The sequence below is a fragment of the Fukomys damarensis genome, unplaced genomic scaffold, assembly GCF_012274545.1.
Source record: "Fukomys damarensis isolate Sample0158 unplaced genomic scaffold, DMR_v1.0_HiC HiC_scaffold_8, whole genome shotgun sequence".
Classification (NCBI taxonomy): Eukaryota; Metazoa; Chordata; class Mammalia; order Rodentia; family Bathyergidae; genus Fukomys; species Fukomys damarensis.
In genome coordinates, this window is record NW_022900920.1 from 12,771,907 (window position 1) to 12,786,734 (window position 14,828).

Genomic DNA, 14,828 nt, shown 5'->3' on the forward strand with positions numbered 1-14,828 from the left:
GAGACCAGCTGAGGCTACATAGTGAGTTCCAGGTCAGTCTCAACTACATAGTGAGAGCCTGTCTCAAAAGACAAAAAAAAAAAAGAAATGAAATGAAATGCAAAGGAGGACGATCCAACAAAAATAAAATAAAAAGTCATGACAAGGATAAATCAATACATATCAGTTCCAACCATCAATGCTTTTTTTGTGGGGGGATTGAGACAGGGTCTCACTATGTAGTTGAGACTGAACTTGAACTCAATATGTAGCCCAGGTTAGTCTCAAACTCACAGCGATCCTCCTGTCTCAGCCTCCCCCAAGTGCTGGGATTGTAGGCATGTGCCACCACACCTGACACAACCATCAATGTTAATTGTCTCAATTCACCAATCAAAAGAAATAGACTGGCAGAATGGGTCAAGAAGCAAGATCCAAAAATATGCTGCATACAAGAAATACACTTAATTCAAAAAGAAACACATAGGGCCAGGGATTGAGCCTCAGTGTTGTTGCTACCTGCCTTATAAGCACAAGATCCTGAGTTTGATATCCAGTACCAAAAACAAACAAACAAAGAAAGAAAAACTCCAGACTGAAAGTTAAAGGGTGGAAAACAATACACCATGCAAGAGGAACCCAAATAGAAGCAGGAGTAGGTATCCTCTTTGCAGATTACATGAATTTCAAACCAACACTGATTAGGAAAGACAAAGAAGGACAATACATCCTTGTAAAGCGAACAATCCAAGAGGAAGAGATAACAATCATACATATATATGCACCAAACACTACTGCACCCAACTATATAAAACAAATACTAAAGACATGAAAAATCAAATAAGCACTAACACAATACTAATGGGGAAGCTCAATACCCCACTACCACAAATAGATCAACTAGACAGAAAATAAATGAAATACTAGAACTCAAACTCTTGAACAACTGAACTTAACAGATGTTTACAGAGCACTCCAACCCAAAAAATGAGAATACACATTCTTTGCAGCTGCACATGGGTCATTCTCCAAAATAGACCACATACTCATTCATAGAACATGTTTACATAAGTGCAAAAGAATCAAAGTGATCCCCTATACATTATCAGACCATAGTGAGATGAAATTGGAGATCAATAGCAAAAGAAACCCCAAGTCATAAATACATGGAAATTGAACAACACAATTCTGAATAACCAATGGGTCACAGAGGAAATTAAAGGAGAAGTCAGACAGTTCCTACAATTAAATGACAATGACCATTCATCATATCAGAATATATGGGACACAATGAAAGCAGTCTTATAAGGGAAATTCATAGCAATGAAAACTCAATATTAGGAAATCAGAGCAAGTTCAATTAAACAACCTGATGCTGAACTTCAAACTTCTAGAAAAGGAGTAGGACAAACCCAAAGTTCATAAAAGGGAGGAAATTATAAAGATCACAGCAGAAATCAATGCAATGGAGACTAAGAAAATGATACAAAAAAAGTCAATGAAGCCAAGAGTTGGTTCTTCAAAAGGATGAACAAAATCGACAAACCTTAGCCAAACTTATCCAAAAAAGGAAAGAAAAGGCCCAAATCCAGGCAATTAGGAATGAAAAGGGTGAAATTACAGCAGACCCAGCAGAAATCCAGAGGATCATCAATACCCACTTCGAGAACTTATATACCAATAACATGGAAAATACAGAAGAAATGGACAGATTCCTAGATCCATATGAATTATCAAAGTTGAATGAAGATGACCAAAAATTCTAAATGACCCAATATCAATGAAATTGAAAATGTAATTAAAAGCTTACCAACTAAGACAAGCCTGGGCCCTGATGGCTTCACTGCTGAATTCTACAAGACATTTAGAGAGGAACTACTGCCACTACTGTTTAAACACCTCAGTGAAAGTGAAAGTGAAAGAAGCAATTCTCCCAAATTCATTCCTGGATGCAAGCATCACAGAGCAGAGAAAGACCCAACCCAAAAAGCAAACTACAGGCCAATTTCACTAATGAACATGGAAGCAAAAATCCTTAAAATAGTGGCTAATAGAATGCAGATGATCATCAAGAAGATCATACACCCTAACCAAGTGGGATTCATCCCAGGATGCAGGGATGGTTCAACATATGCAATCAATAAATGTAATACACTATATTAATAAAGCCAAAGACAAAAACCACACAACTATCTCGATAGACACAAGAAAAGCATTTGACAAAGACTAACACACATTTATGATAAAAACCCTACAAACAATTGAAATAGACAGTCTGTACCTCAATCTGATAAAAGCCATCCATGAAAAACCAACAGCCAATATCATACTAACTGGTCAAAAACTGAAATCCTTCAGACTAAAATCAAGAAAAAGACAAGGATATCCACTGTCATCACTTCTATTCAATATAGTTTTGGAAACATTAGCCATAGCAATTAGAGAAGAAAAAGGAATATAAAGATAGGAAAGGAAGAAGTCAAACTGTCATTATTTGCAGATGATATGATACTCTTTTAAAAAGACCCCAAAAACTCCACCAAAAGTCTTCTAGACTTAACAACCAAATTCAGTAAAGTAGCCAGATACAAGGTCAACACACAACAATCAATAGCTTTCCTGTACATGGAAAATACTCACTGAGAAAGAAATGGAGCAATCAATTCCTTTCACAATAGCATCCAAAAAATGGAAATACCTAGGAATCGACCTAACCAAAGAAATCAAAGACCTCTACTCTGAAAACTATAGCACCTGAAAAAAGAGATTGATTAGGATATCCAAAAATGGAAAGACATGCCTTGCTCCTGGATAGGAAGAGCCAACATGGTGAAAATGACCATACTTCCAAAACTGCTATATAGAGTCAATGCAATCCCAATTGAAATCCCATCAGCATTCTTCATGGACCTTGAGAAAATAATTCAAAAATTCATTTGGGACAAGAAGAGACCTAGAATAGCAAAAGCAATTCTAGGCAATAAAGACAAGGTAGGGGGTATCACAATTCCCAACTTGAAACTATTCTACAAAGGTACTATGATTTAAAAAAATAAACAGCATGGTACTGGCAAAGAAACAGACTTGAGGACCAGTGGAACAGATCGGAAGATGCAGAAACAACTCCAGACACACTCAGCCACCTCATCTTTGACAAAGTAACCAAACACCCTCATTGGAGGAAAGATAGCCTCCTTAATGAATAGGGGTCCTTGAAAAACTGGGTTTCAACTTGCCAAAGATGAAAACTAGACCTGTATCTCTCACCATGCACTAAACTAAAATCAAAATGGATTAAAGATCTGAATATTAAAACAGAAACAGTAAACTGGCCACAAGAGAGATTAGGTAGAACTCTTGAAGACACTGGTGTAGGAATGAACAAAACCTTCAGTTGTCCATGAACTAGCACAAACAATCAACAAGTGGGATCTCTTCTTAGAAAGCTTCTGCACAGCAAGAGAAACCAAGAATAAAGAGAAAACCCACAATGTGGAAAAAAAAATTTCACCAGCTGTTCCTCTGACAAAGCACTACTATCTAGAATATATAAAGAACCTAAATCAGACCTCCCAAATTTAAAGAACCAATCTGAAAAATGGGCATATGAAATGGAAATTTCTCAGATAAAGAAGTGGAAATAGCAAATAAACATATGAAAAAAATGTCCAAAAGCACTGGTCATTCAAGAGATGCAAATCAAAACACTGACATTCCACCTCACTCTGGATAGAATGGCTGCTATCATGAAATCAACCAACAGCAAATGCTGGCAGGGATGTAGGGAAAGAGGAACACTGCTATCCACTGCTGGTGGTAGTGTAGAATGGAGTTACCTCAAAGAATTAGTATTGGAAGTTCCATTTGACCCACCTATTTCCCTGCTGGGTATCTTTACTAAAGAATTAAAAGAATCATACCACAGAGATATATGTGCACCCATGTTCATAGCAGCACACTTTATAATAGCTAAAACTTGGAAGCAGCCCAACTGCCCATCAACTGGAGCCTGGATAAAACAAAAATGATTTTTTAAATTAAAATAGAGTACTACTCAGCCATGAAAAATGAGAAATTAGAGACATTTATAGCTAAATGGATGCACACTGAGGTGAAATAAATAGAACACACATGTATAAAACCAAATAGTTTCACTAGTGTGAGAAACTGAAAGTGTAAATATGGACAAAAAGGTATAATAGATAATGTGAAATAGAAAAAAGGGGGCAAAGGGGAAATGGGAGGAGAAGGGGAAAGGAAAGAAGCAAATGGAATTAATATGAGAAAATGAAAAGTCCTTATAGATAGGGAGGGGTGGAAGGGTTAAAGGGAAGGCAGGGGAATGGGGAAAAATAAGAACCAAGATGGATTATGTAAAGGTGCAAATTTCCAGTGATGAATGTCATTATATTGTATACCTTAAATGCACCAATAAAATTATTATTTAAAAAAGCAGTCTTGAGCCAACAAAAGCAAAGTAGGGGAGGTCACAATCCTGGATTTCAAGTTACATTACAAAGCTATAATGATAAAAATAGCTACTCTCAGGAAAAAAACAGACAATGTTCAGTGGAACAGAATTGAGGACAACAAAACAACCCCATGCACCTTCGGCCATTTCATCTTTGAGAAAGGGACCAAAAACATTCTGGAGGAAAAAGCTTATTTAATAAAAGGATATTGGCAGGCCGGGTATTTAGCTCAGTGGTGCCACTACCTACCTCGAAAGAGCAAGGTCCTGTGTTCGATCCCCAGTAACAAAAAAATAGAATAAAATAAAAAATAAATGATACTAGGAAAACAGTTTATACACATGAAGAATAATGAATCTGGACACATATTTCTGAACCTGTACTAAAAATCAAACCAAAATGGATCAAAGACCTAGATACAAAAACAGAAAAAAAAAAAAACTTGGTAAAAATAGGTAAAACTCTTGAAGGCATAGGGCCACATGAGGATTTTCTGAACAGTACCCCAGTTGCACAGGAAATAGCACCAATAATCAACAAATTAAATATCAAAAAGTTTTTGCAAAACAAATGAATCAACAGAATGAAAAAAAAAACCTATAAAATCAGGGGGAAATTTTGCCAGCTACTCCTCAGATAAAGGACTAATACCTAGGGCATATAAAGAACTCAAAAAATTAGACCTCCAAAATGAAGGCACAATCAAAAAATGAGCAACTGTAATGGATAGACATTTCACAGAAGTAGCAGTACAAAGCCCCAATAGGTACATTAAAAAAAAGAAAAGGTCAGCATTGACCATTAGAGAAATGCAAGTCAAAACATAGCTGAGATTCCCCTTACTTCAGAAAGAATGGCTATCATCAAAAATTCAAAAAGCAATGAAAGCTGGTAAGGTTGTAGGGACAAGGAAACTTTCCACCCTGTTGCTAGAAATGTAAAGTAGCATAACTACTATGGAGTCAGATGGAGGAGTATAGCGATTCCTCAAAAAGCTAAAAATAGAAACCCCATTTCACCCAGAAATACCTCTTCTGGGTATCTTCTCGAAAGAGTTAAAGATGCCATATTACAGTGATACATGTTTAGAGCAACACAACTTCCGTAATAGCTAAATCTTAGATGCAGCTTATCTGCCAATCAATGAATGAATGGATAAATAAAATGTCGTGTATATACACAATGGAGTGCTACTGGTCTATAAAGACAGAAGATTTTGAGTTATTTGTAGGCAAATGGATGCAACTTGAGACTGTAATGCCAAGTGAAATGAATCAGACACAGAAGGTTAAGTATCACATAGTTTCTCTTATATGGGAGACACAAAGTATAAGTAATTTAAAGAGCAAAATTTAAAATGATAGGAAACAAGGCCATAGATTTTGTGCAGATGGGAAGGAGATGGAAGGGAGGGAAAGAGAAGTGAAAAGGATCCAGATGTGATACGCATATGTACCGATGCCCACCATGATCATATTACATATCACAAACATCTTAATAAAAAAAGAAGAATCGAGGAGGAACTTCTCCAAAAAATAATGAAATAGCCAATATTGAAACACATGGAAAGATGGATAACCTAATTAGGCACCAAGAAAATTAATATTATATACATTATGAAATACTACTACCACTACTCCAGAATGACTAATTTAACATAAAAAGTATTAAAAAGCTGACACAAAACTATAAGGAAAGTCAGGAAACAACTAGTACATTCACTCATAACTGGTAGGTTATAAAATGATAAAATCACTGTGGAAAACATTTATCAGTGTCTCATATATTTTTGGTAAAACAAAATGTCCACTTCCAGGTATATATATAATAATATTACACACATAGGGGGCCAGGGATTTAGCTCAGTGGCACTGTGCCTGCCTCACAAGTGCAAGATCCTGAGCTCAATCCCCAGTACCCCCCCAAAAAAATACACACACATATGCATTGACCCATATCATATATAACAGACCCAAAATGAAAAGAACCCTAATGTCTACTGTCAGCAGAACAGATAACCATTCTGGAACATTAGTAAAATGGAACACATACAATGATGAATGTGGACTAACTATTGCCATGTGTAGTCTGATGGGTACAAGGAATAATCAAACTACACAGTGAAAATTTGCATTTTAATAATTTAAGCCAGTCATGGTGCACTCCTGTTATCCCAGCACTTGGGAGGTTGAGGCAAGAGGATCACTGTTTGAAGCCAGCCTGGGCTACATATTGAGTTCAAGTCCAGCCTGAACTATATAGTGAAACTCTGTCTCAAAAAACAAAGAAAAACAAAAATAACTTGTAGGGTGTAGTCAATTCATTCCCAAAGAGAAATTTATAGTCTTAAATGTGTACATTGGCAAAGAAACAGAGGGAAAAATAAATCTGTAACTCAGCATCAACCAATACATGAGAATAAAGAACAAATAAACTCAAAGAAAGAATAAGGAAGGGTAGGGGAAAGGGAATAAGGGAAAAGAAAAAAAATATGACAAAATGAAAAAAAATGGAAATAAAGTGTTTGTGAATGGGGGGTGAAGGGAGGGCAGGGACAAGGGGAAAAAATGAGAACCTAGACCTGTCATGTAAAGGTACAATATCCCAGTAATGAATGTAACTGTATTGTATACCTAGAATGTACCAATATACTCAATAAAAAGAAAAAAAAATAAATTTAAATGAAAAAAGAAAAAGAAAGAAAGAATAAGGAAAAAAACATAATAAAAACAAATGAAATACAAAAAGAAATACAACCATGTCAAATAAGTTAAAACTTGGTTAAAAAGCATAATAGGAACAACGGTGGTAGAGTAGAAGCTGGCAGCAAATCACAACTGCTCTGAGACCTGCACCTCAAACACCTGGAAAACAACTATTTAGGCAAGAGGAAAGGAAAGAAGAGCTCTGGCAATCAAGAAAGAGCCAACAGGAAAGTTAAAAATGATGGAGAAACAGTACATAGTAGTATAAGCCAGGCGTGATGGCACATGCCTGTAATCCTAGTACTCTAGAGGCTGAGACAGGAGGATCGTCATGAGATCCAGGCTGGCCTGGGCTACAAAGTGAATTCAAGGCAAGCCAGAACTCAATAAATCCTTATTGGGGGGAAAAAATGCAATGTAGAGAAAAGAACAAAACACCTGGAATGCTAACTTGAGCTTCTGAGGAGAGGACTCCAACAAGTACAAGCTAAGTGCAAAGAGGGGGCCCAAGGCCCCAGTGATAATGACTGGCAGTGCTTGCTACAGGGAAACCCAGTTATTGTAAGCTGCCAACACAGGGCGGGGTTTTACTCTGAAAAATGACCCCTTCCGCACAAATTTCAAAGAAGAAATCTACTGTGGTGTATATTATATTTGAGAGCTATAATCAAGAACTATTTGGGGAAAGGGTTTATTGGTTAGGACTGAGCTACTCGAGGAATCAGAAGTCATAGGACAGGACAGCCATGGTGGTGCACACCTATAATTCCAGCGCTTGGGAGGCTGAGGTAGGAGGATTGCTGTGAGTTCAAGACCAGCCTGGGCTACACAGTGAGTTCCAGGTCAGTCTCAACTACATAGTGAGACTCTGTCTCAAAAAGGAAAAAACAAAAAAACAAAAAAAAGAAGTCACAGGACAAATACACTTCAGAGTCTCTGGGGTCACCCTACTACAATGCCTGAGTAGGAGACAGCAACAGTGAGCTCAGGCTGTGGAGGACCTGGTGCCACCCCCCTTCAGTGATGAGAAACCAGACAGGTGGCATGTAGTTTTCTGAGGGTGCTGAGTTTGAATGTACTGGGATTGAGTCCAGGGGACGGCTCAGCTCCACTCTGCCTATTTCCAGCACAGAACTCTGGTCTGCTGCTTTCCCCACCACCAACCTGATCAACACTGAAAGACCTGAGTGAACAGTCCTGAGGCAAACAACGTACCATTGACTGACCCTGCCTGGGGTTGGGAGGGTGGGGGGATTAGGGCAGGACTCAGCATTTACACAGTAAGAAATGGATATAGAAACACAACAGGCCACAGTTGTGACTCCCTAACAAATTGACGGGAAGGAACTGTTTGTGTTTGTGTGTGTGTACACGTGTGCGTCTATGTGTCAGTAGGAAATGAACCCAGCGTCTTCACATTGAACTACATCCACAGCCTTTTTTGAGATTATCTTTAAATGTTCTAAGTTGCCCAGACTGGGCTCAAACTTGAATTCCTCTTGCTTCAGCCTCCCAAAATGTTGAGATTACAGTAATATGCTAACATGCCTAACTGAAATGGATAAATTTATTTGGACTAATTTCTCTACTTACTTTTGGGGTTTTTGTTCTGGTTTGGTTTTGTTCTTCTATTTCTTTTTCTTGTTTTCTTCCTGTTACTTTTTCCTGATTTTTTTTGGGGGGGGGTTGTTTGTTTTTTTGAGACAGGGTCTCAAGATACAGTTCTGCCTCACCTTGAACTCACATTGTAGCCCAGGCTGGCCTCAAACTCGCAGCAATCCTCCTGCCTCAACCTCCTGAGTACTGGGATTACAGGCATGAACCACCATGCCTGGCTATTAACTTTTTAAAAGATTCTTTAATTGGATTTTATCATGCTTATCTCTTCTCATCTTCCTTTTCTTTTTAAAGTTTTACTTGTTCCATTTTTCCTTACCCCACCCCTTCATTTTTTATTATTGAACTTTTAAAGTTTTTAGCTTTTTAACTTATGTCATCATTAACCATAAAAATAATATATTGTTGCTTTTAGTGAATGATTATATGTCAGTATCTTTTTTCTGTTTCTGTATTACTGCTAATTTCTATTATTAAGGGTGGCATAATTGTTGCTTTTAATTGGTTTTACTGTTTACTGGTTTTACAATCCAGATATTAACATCTGGTTTGCCTTTGTGTCATCAACATTACAATTGGTTTTCTCCTTTTTGAAAGCTGCTGGGGATTTATCCCTCAAAAGAAAGCTGGATGCCAAGATGACTTTCAAATAAATGCAGAAGAGATATCCATCCCAATGAACATAAAAATTTCAATATAGATCTACAACAAGAATGAAAAAACAAGGCAACATCACTACTCCAAATTTCTATAAATTGTCAGTAATTAAAAGCAAAGAGGCTAAAGTAGATAAAATGCCAAAGAACTAAAAAAACATTTATAAAATAGTGGCTTCATGGAAAGATGGTTACATAAAATCCACCAGCATAAAACAGCCTCTTTAGGACCTGGACTCTAGATACCTGAACAACAATTTAGCAAAAAGAAAAGGAATAAAAACTCTGGGAACAAAGAAAGAGCTGAGGGGAAAAGCAGAAATCACAAAGAAACTGAAGATGACACAGAGAGGAGGAAGCAGGCTGCTATGCTAACCCTGGCTGTCTCTAGAGCAAATGTAAAGTAAGCCCCAAGAGGGTTGGCAGCCACAGGAAGAAGTAACACTGGCATTGCCAGCCCCAAGAAAAGCCCATGTCTACTGTGAACTACAAATACAGCATGGAGTTGTACTCTAAAAGTAACTCCTCCCACGTGGCAGGCTAGAGCTGGAGAGGAAATCCATTATGACTCTCACCATATTTGCAAAGGATTCGTCAGGAGCCATCTTGGGAAGAGATTAACTGTTTAAAATTTAATCAAAAGCCACAGAACATCACTTCAGGGCTTATGAGGTCACTCAGATGGGAGATTAGGGCATGGCAAAACTAGCTGGGGAAGCTGGCATAACCTGTTGATTACAGTGTCCTGGAACGCATGCATAGAACAGACCCCAAAGCCCTGCGCTCGGATTTCTCTCAAGAGCTGGAACAGGTTTTCAACAGGATGGCCTGGACTTGACAACAGCCTGAGGTGTGGGATCCCTGTGCCACCTCTTAGGAGCTGTATGTAGAAGTTCCCCAGGGTTTCCTTGATATTTGGCCATCCTATGAGAACCCAGGTATGATAAGGAGCCTGCTATCATGATTTCCTCATGCTAGCCTGCCCTCCTTTCTCCAGGGTGTCCTTTGATCTTGTTTTCTCTCCTTTTACTCAGCCCAAACTTGCTCTTCAAAGCCAGTTTCTCCCTCACTCTTCACTTTTACCTTTTCCAGTAAGCTTGGGCACTGCTTTTTGTTCATTTTGTTCAATTCTTTGTTCAAGATGAGAAGAACCTAGAATCTGAAGAGCTACCTGATAACACTATCACAGCGACTGGTTGGGAGCTGGCCACAGAGAGAGTTACAGAGAGCATGCCTGCTCATCACAGACCTCCAGAGAAATGGGTCCTTCCCTATTGTTTCCCCAAACACCAGAAAAAATCTGAAACAGCAGGAAATCCTACCCACCACCCCACTTGGGCAAAGGAGACCCTCACAAAGCCTGGGGACTGTGCCAAATTCTGTGGATTGAAAGCAAAGCTCTTGATTCAGGGATGTTTGGCGATCTGAGTACAAAGGAGCAGAGAGGATCAGCTGGAACAGAGTTTCTGGCAACAGACTGCACCAGGCAGAAAGTCCCTGGAGGCAGTATGTGCAAACAAATGCAGGATTTGCCCAGTGGCAAAAGACGTGTGAAGGGGAGGGAGGGCGTTGTCAAAAGCCAGCAGAAAGCCAGGCATTTGCAAATTATTTCACATCCCCCTCTTCTCAAATTAACTGAGGTGGCTGGACCTTAGGACAAAAGCCTACAGTTAGCCATGCCTACAGCCATGAGGTGGATATAGAAAGACAGGCCTCCCAAGATGGCAGTTAAGCATCCCATAGGCAGGGGAGATGCCAACTTGGCTGTTTGCAAAGGGACTATGGCTACAGCAGGAAGGAAATTGTGGAGGCCCTCAGTCTATGCATCACGGTGGAATGTTGGGGCGTAGGTGTTTTCTTGCTTGTGTGTCTGTTCTGGGTTCTGGGTTTTTCTATTCATTTTCTCTTGAATTCTTACTTCTGTATCAATTTTTTTTATCTTTTCATTTTTTAAATTTTTTCCCTGCTCTCTTTTCAACCTTCTTTCCTACATATTTTACTAGCTCTGCTCTTCTTCACTTTACCAAACTCCCATGTTCCCCGGCTTCTTTTCCATCTTTCATGTGACATATATATCTCCAGTACAACATACCAGAACCTGTGGGACACAGTGGAAGTTGACCTTAGATGGAAGCTTGCTGTAAATGCTCACGTTAGAAAAACAGTGTGAGCTCATGTAAATGCCCTGATGATACACCCAAGATCCTAGAGAAACAAGACTAGAAGGAAGAAAACCATAAAGACCCGAGTGGAAATTAATAAAATTGAGAATTAAAAAACAATACAAAGAAGCAAAGAATGAATGAGCTGACTTCAAAAGAATAAACAAAATCAAAAGCCAAATTTACCAAGTGAAGGAAAGAAATCAATGCAATTAGAAATGAAAAAGGTGGGCAGCAGCCACGTGGGTGCAGTCCAGCCACATGCAGTCTCGTGCTACTGCCCTCAACCCACCATCTCTCAGCCAACATGCCAATGTTCATCTTGAACACCAATGTGCCCCACGCTTCTGTCCTGGACAGGTTCCTCCCTGGGCTCGCCCAGTAGCTGGTGCAAGCCACTGGCAAGCTGGCCTAGAACATCACAGCGCACATGGTCCCAGACATGCTCTGTACCCTGCCCAGCATCCTCAAGATAGGTGGAGTGCAGAATCACTCCTACAGCAAGCTGTTGTGTGGCCTGGTGACCGACCACCTACCTGCACATCCCTCCGGACAGGATCTACACCAATTGCTATGACAGGAATGAGGCCAGTGTGGGCTGCAACAGTTCCATCTTCACTCGCAGGGCTCCTTCTACCAATGCCCCCTAAATCACCCACTCCAGGGTCCTACCGCCCAGTTATTTGTACCCATCTTCCCCCAAGGGAACCCCCCACCCACACAGTCAAGACAAATAGATGTTTTGGAGACCAAAAAAATGAAAAAGGTGAAATCACAAAAGACACCACAAAAGCTCAAATCATTAGTAACTATTATGAAAAATTATACTCCAATTTTAAGAAATGGACAGATTCCTAGACACACATGAATTACCTAAACTGAACCAAGATGACATAAAAACCCTGAACAATCCAAAATAAGGAATGAAATTAAGGAATAAAAAAAGGCCAGCACCTACTTGGATTCACCACTGAATTCTACAAGAACCCTCAAACTCTTTATTTCCCAACTCATTCTTGAAAGCTAGCATTCCCTTATTTCAAAACCAGATGAGGACTCAACTAGAAAAGAAAACTACAGGCCAATATCTTTAATGAATATACATGTAAAAAAGTTTTTCAATAAGGCACCACCAAACAGAATGCAACAAATCAAAAAGATCATATATTATGATCAAGTAAGCTTCATCCCAAGGAGGAAAAGGTGTATCAATATATGCAAATCAATAAATGTAATATATCACATAAGTAGAAGAAAAGTCATGTGATCCTTTCAATAGATCCACAAAAAAAAGCTCTGACAAAATCCAATATCCATTCATGATTTAAAAAACCAAAACCTACAGACCCAGCAAGAACCCAAAGACCCTGGAGGGGGTCTCTTCAGCTGCCTGCCTGCCTGAGATCACCCAGCAGGTGCGCGACCTCCCGGACTGCGCGACAACAGACCCAGTAAGGAAGGTAGCCACGCAGGCGCCCTTGAAACACCCCCACAACCTCTTCCCCCACCTCCGTTCTCAAACCTCCTGATTGGGCCAGCCCTTAGACCAACTCTGCAGAGGCATAGGTTCTCATGAAGGGTAGTTTTCTGAGTTCCCAACTTTGAACATCTTTAAAGAAAGGGCAGGGGAAACCTGTAATAGAACTGAGTGCAGTTCAACCCTGAGGGTAGGGAAACTCAAATTAGGCCTTGTAGACTGTGTTCAGTCTCAGTCGTGGGGAACTGCCATTGGCTAGCTGAGACCAGGGGATTCGGTTCTGCATATGGCTGTACATGTGGTATAATATGAGAACACAGACAGTCTGAAAGAGGCCCTTCAAATTCTTTTTTTTTCCTCTCTCTCTCTTTTTTCTTTTCCTCATTCCACCCTAAAATTTCTTTCTTTTTTCTGTCCTGTCTCTCCAACTCAGTCTCTTGCTCCACCATAGTGTCCCTCATCTCCCTTTTTATTCCAGTTCCTGAAGAACTCAGACTTCTTTTTTTATTTTTTGTTTTTAGGACGGGTTTCTCTTTATGTTCTTTTCTCCAGTCATTTTACCTCACTCATGGCTCTGTACCTTCAAGGGAAGGCAAGCGCCTGTTACTGTTAAGGGGATATATTCCTGTCCTTATTCCTGCACTCTCTCTATCCCCCCTGAACTTAATAGCTTTGTAAAGATAGTAAGGTAATTCTACAACCTCTGGATTCACTTCAAACCTGCTCTAATTCTTTCACTTATCTAATCCTCTTGTTCTAAGTCGAACCCCCCATCCTAAATGGTAAAGATGCCATATTGAAAAGAATATTCACTGCAAACATACTATGAGCTGCTTCTTGAAATTAATCTAATTCACATGAGTTAAAGGTGATACATTAATGACTACCATAAGTGGTCAGTTGGCAAGCTGTGCCTGATCCTATTGGGCTGCTGAATGTATCAATTGGGACAAAGAGTGGTGATTGATTTAAAGAGTTGTTTTCTCTGATATTATGAAAACGAGAATGTCTATGAGTCATTAGAAACTCAAAAGCTAAAACGCAACTATATTAGGAAGATTTAAGTAATACCCAGAAATTAAGAAAGGACAACCCAACAATAAAAATAAAAATGAGAAAACACTTAAGACACACACAAAAACAGATTTCCAGTTCACCAAAAGCAAATAGTAGGACAAATGAGGATGAAAAGTCTGATAGTGAACCAACAGGACTCCCTGGACCCATAGCACAGGAGGTAACAAAATTGATCAATCAGGCTCTAGAAAAATTCAAATCAGAAATAATTTCCCAGCTAGCCAGAGAGATGATGAGCAAAATAGAAGTCATGATTCGAGACTCTAGAGCAGAAACTGAGAAAAAAATAGATGAGCTCAAGACTGTGATAGAAGCCATGAAGACTCAGCATAAGAAAGACATGGAAACAATGAATGCCCAACAGAGGAAAGAAATGGAATCCATAAAACAGATTCAAACAGATATCCAGGAGATTAAAAACTCTATTGAAAGTGTACGCAACAGAATAAAAGATTGCGAAGATAGAATTTCAGATATAGAAGATAGGATAGCAGTCAGTGACCGTGAAAAAAGAGGTCTATTAAAAACAGTAAGGGATCATGAGAAATCAATCCAACAACTCCTAGACGATACAAAGAAAAATAACATAAAACTGATAGGAATTCATCAAAAAAAAGGAGAAAACACAAATGATATAAAAAACCTCTTCACAGAATTAATGACAGAAAACTTCCCAAACAGAA

At 39.1% G+C, this 14,828-nt stretch overlaps 1 protein-coding gene and 1 pseudogene across 2 annotated transcripts in view; one reads left to right on the top strand and one right to left on the bottom strand.

The window, feature by feature from the left end:
* Nucleotides 1-14,828, bottom strand: part of Fank1 (fibronectin type III and ankyrin repeat domains 1) — a 145,734-nt gene that overhangs the window by 84,168 nt on the left and 46,738 nt on the right. The gene's annotated exons all lie outside the window — the stretch shown is intronic.
* LOC117285286 lies at nucleotides 11,899-12,241 on the top strand (annotated as a pseudogene).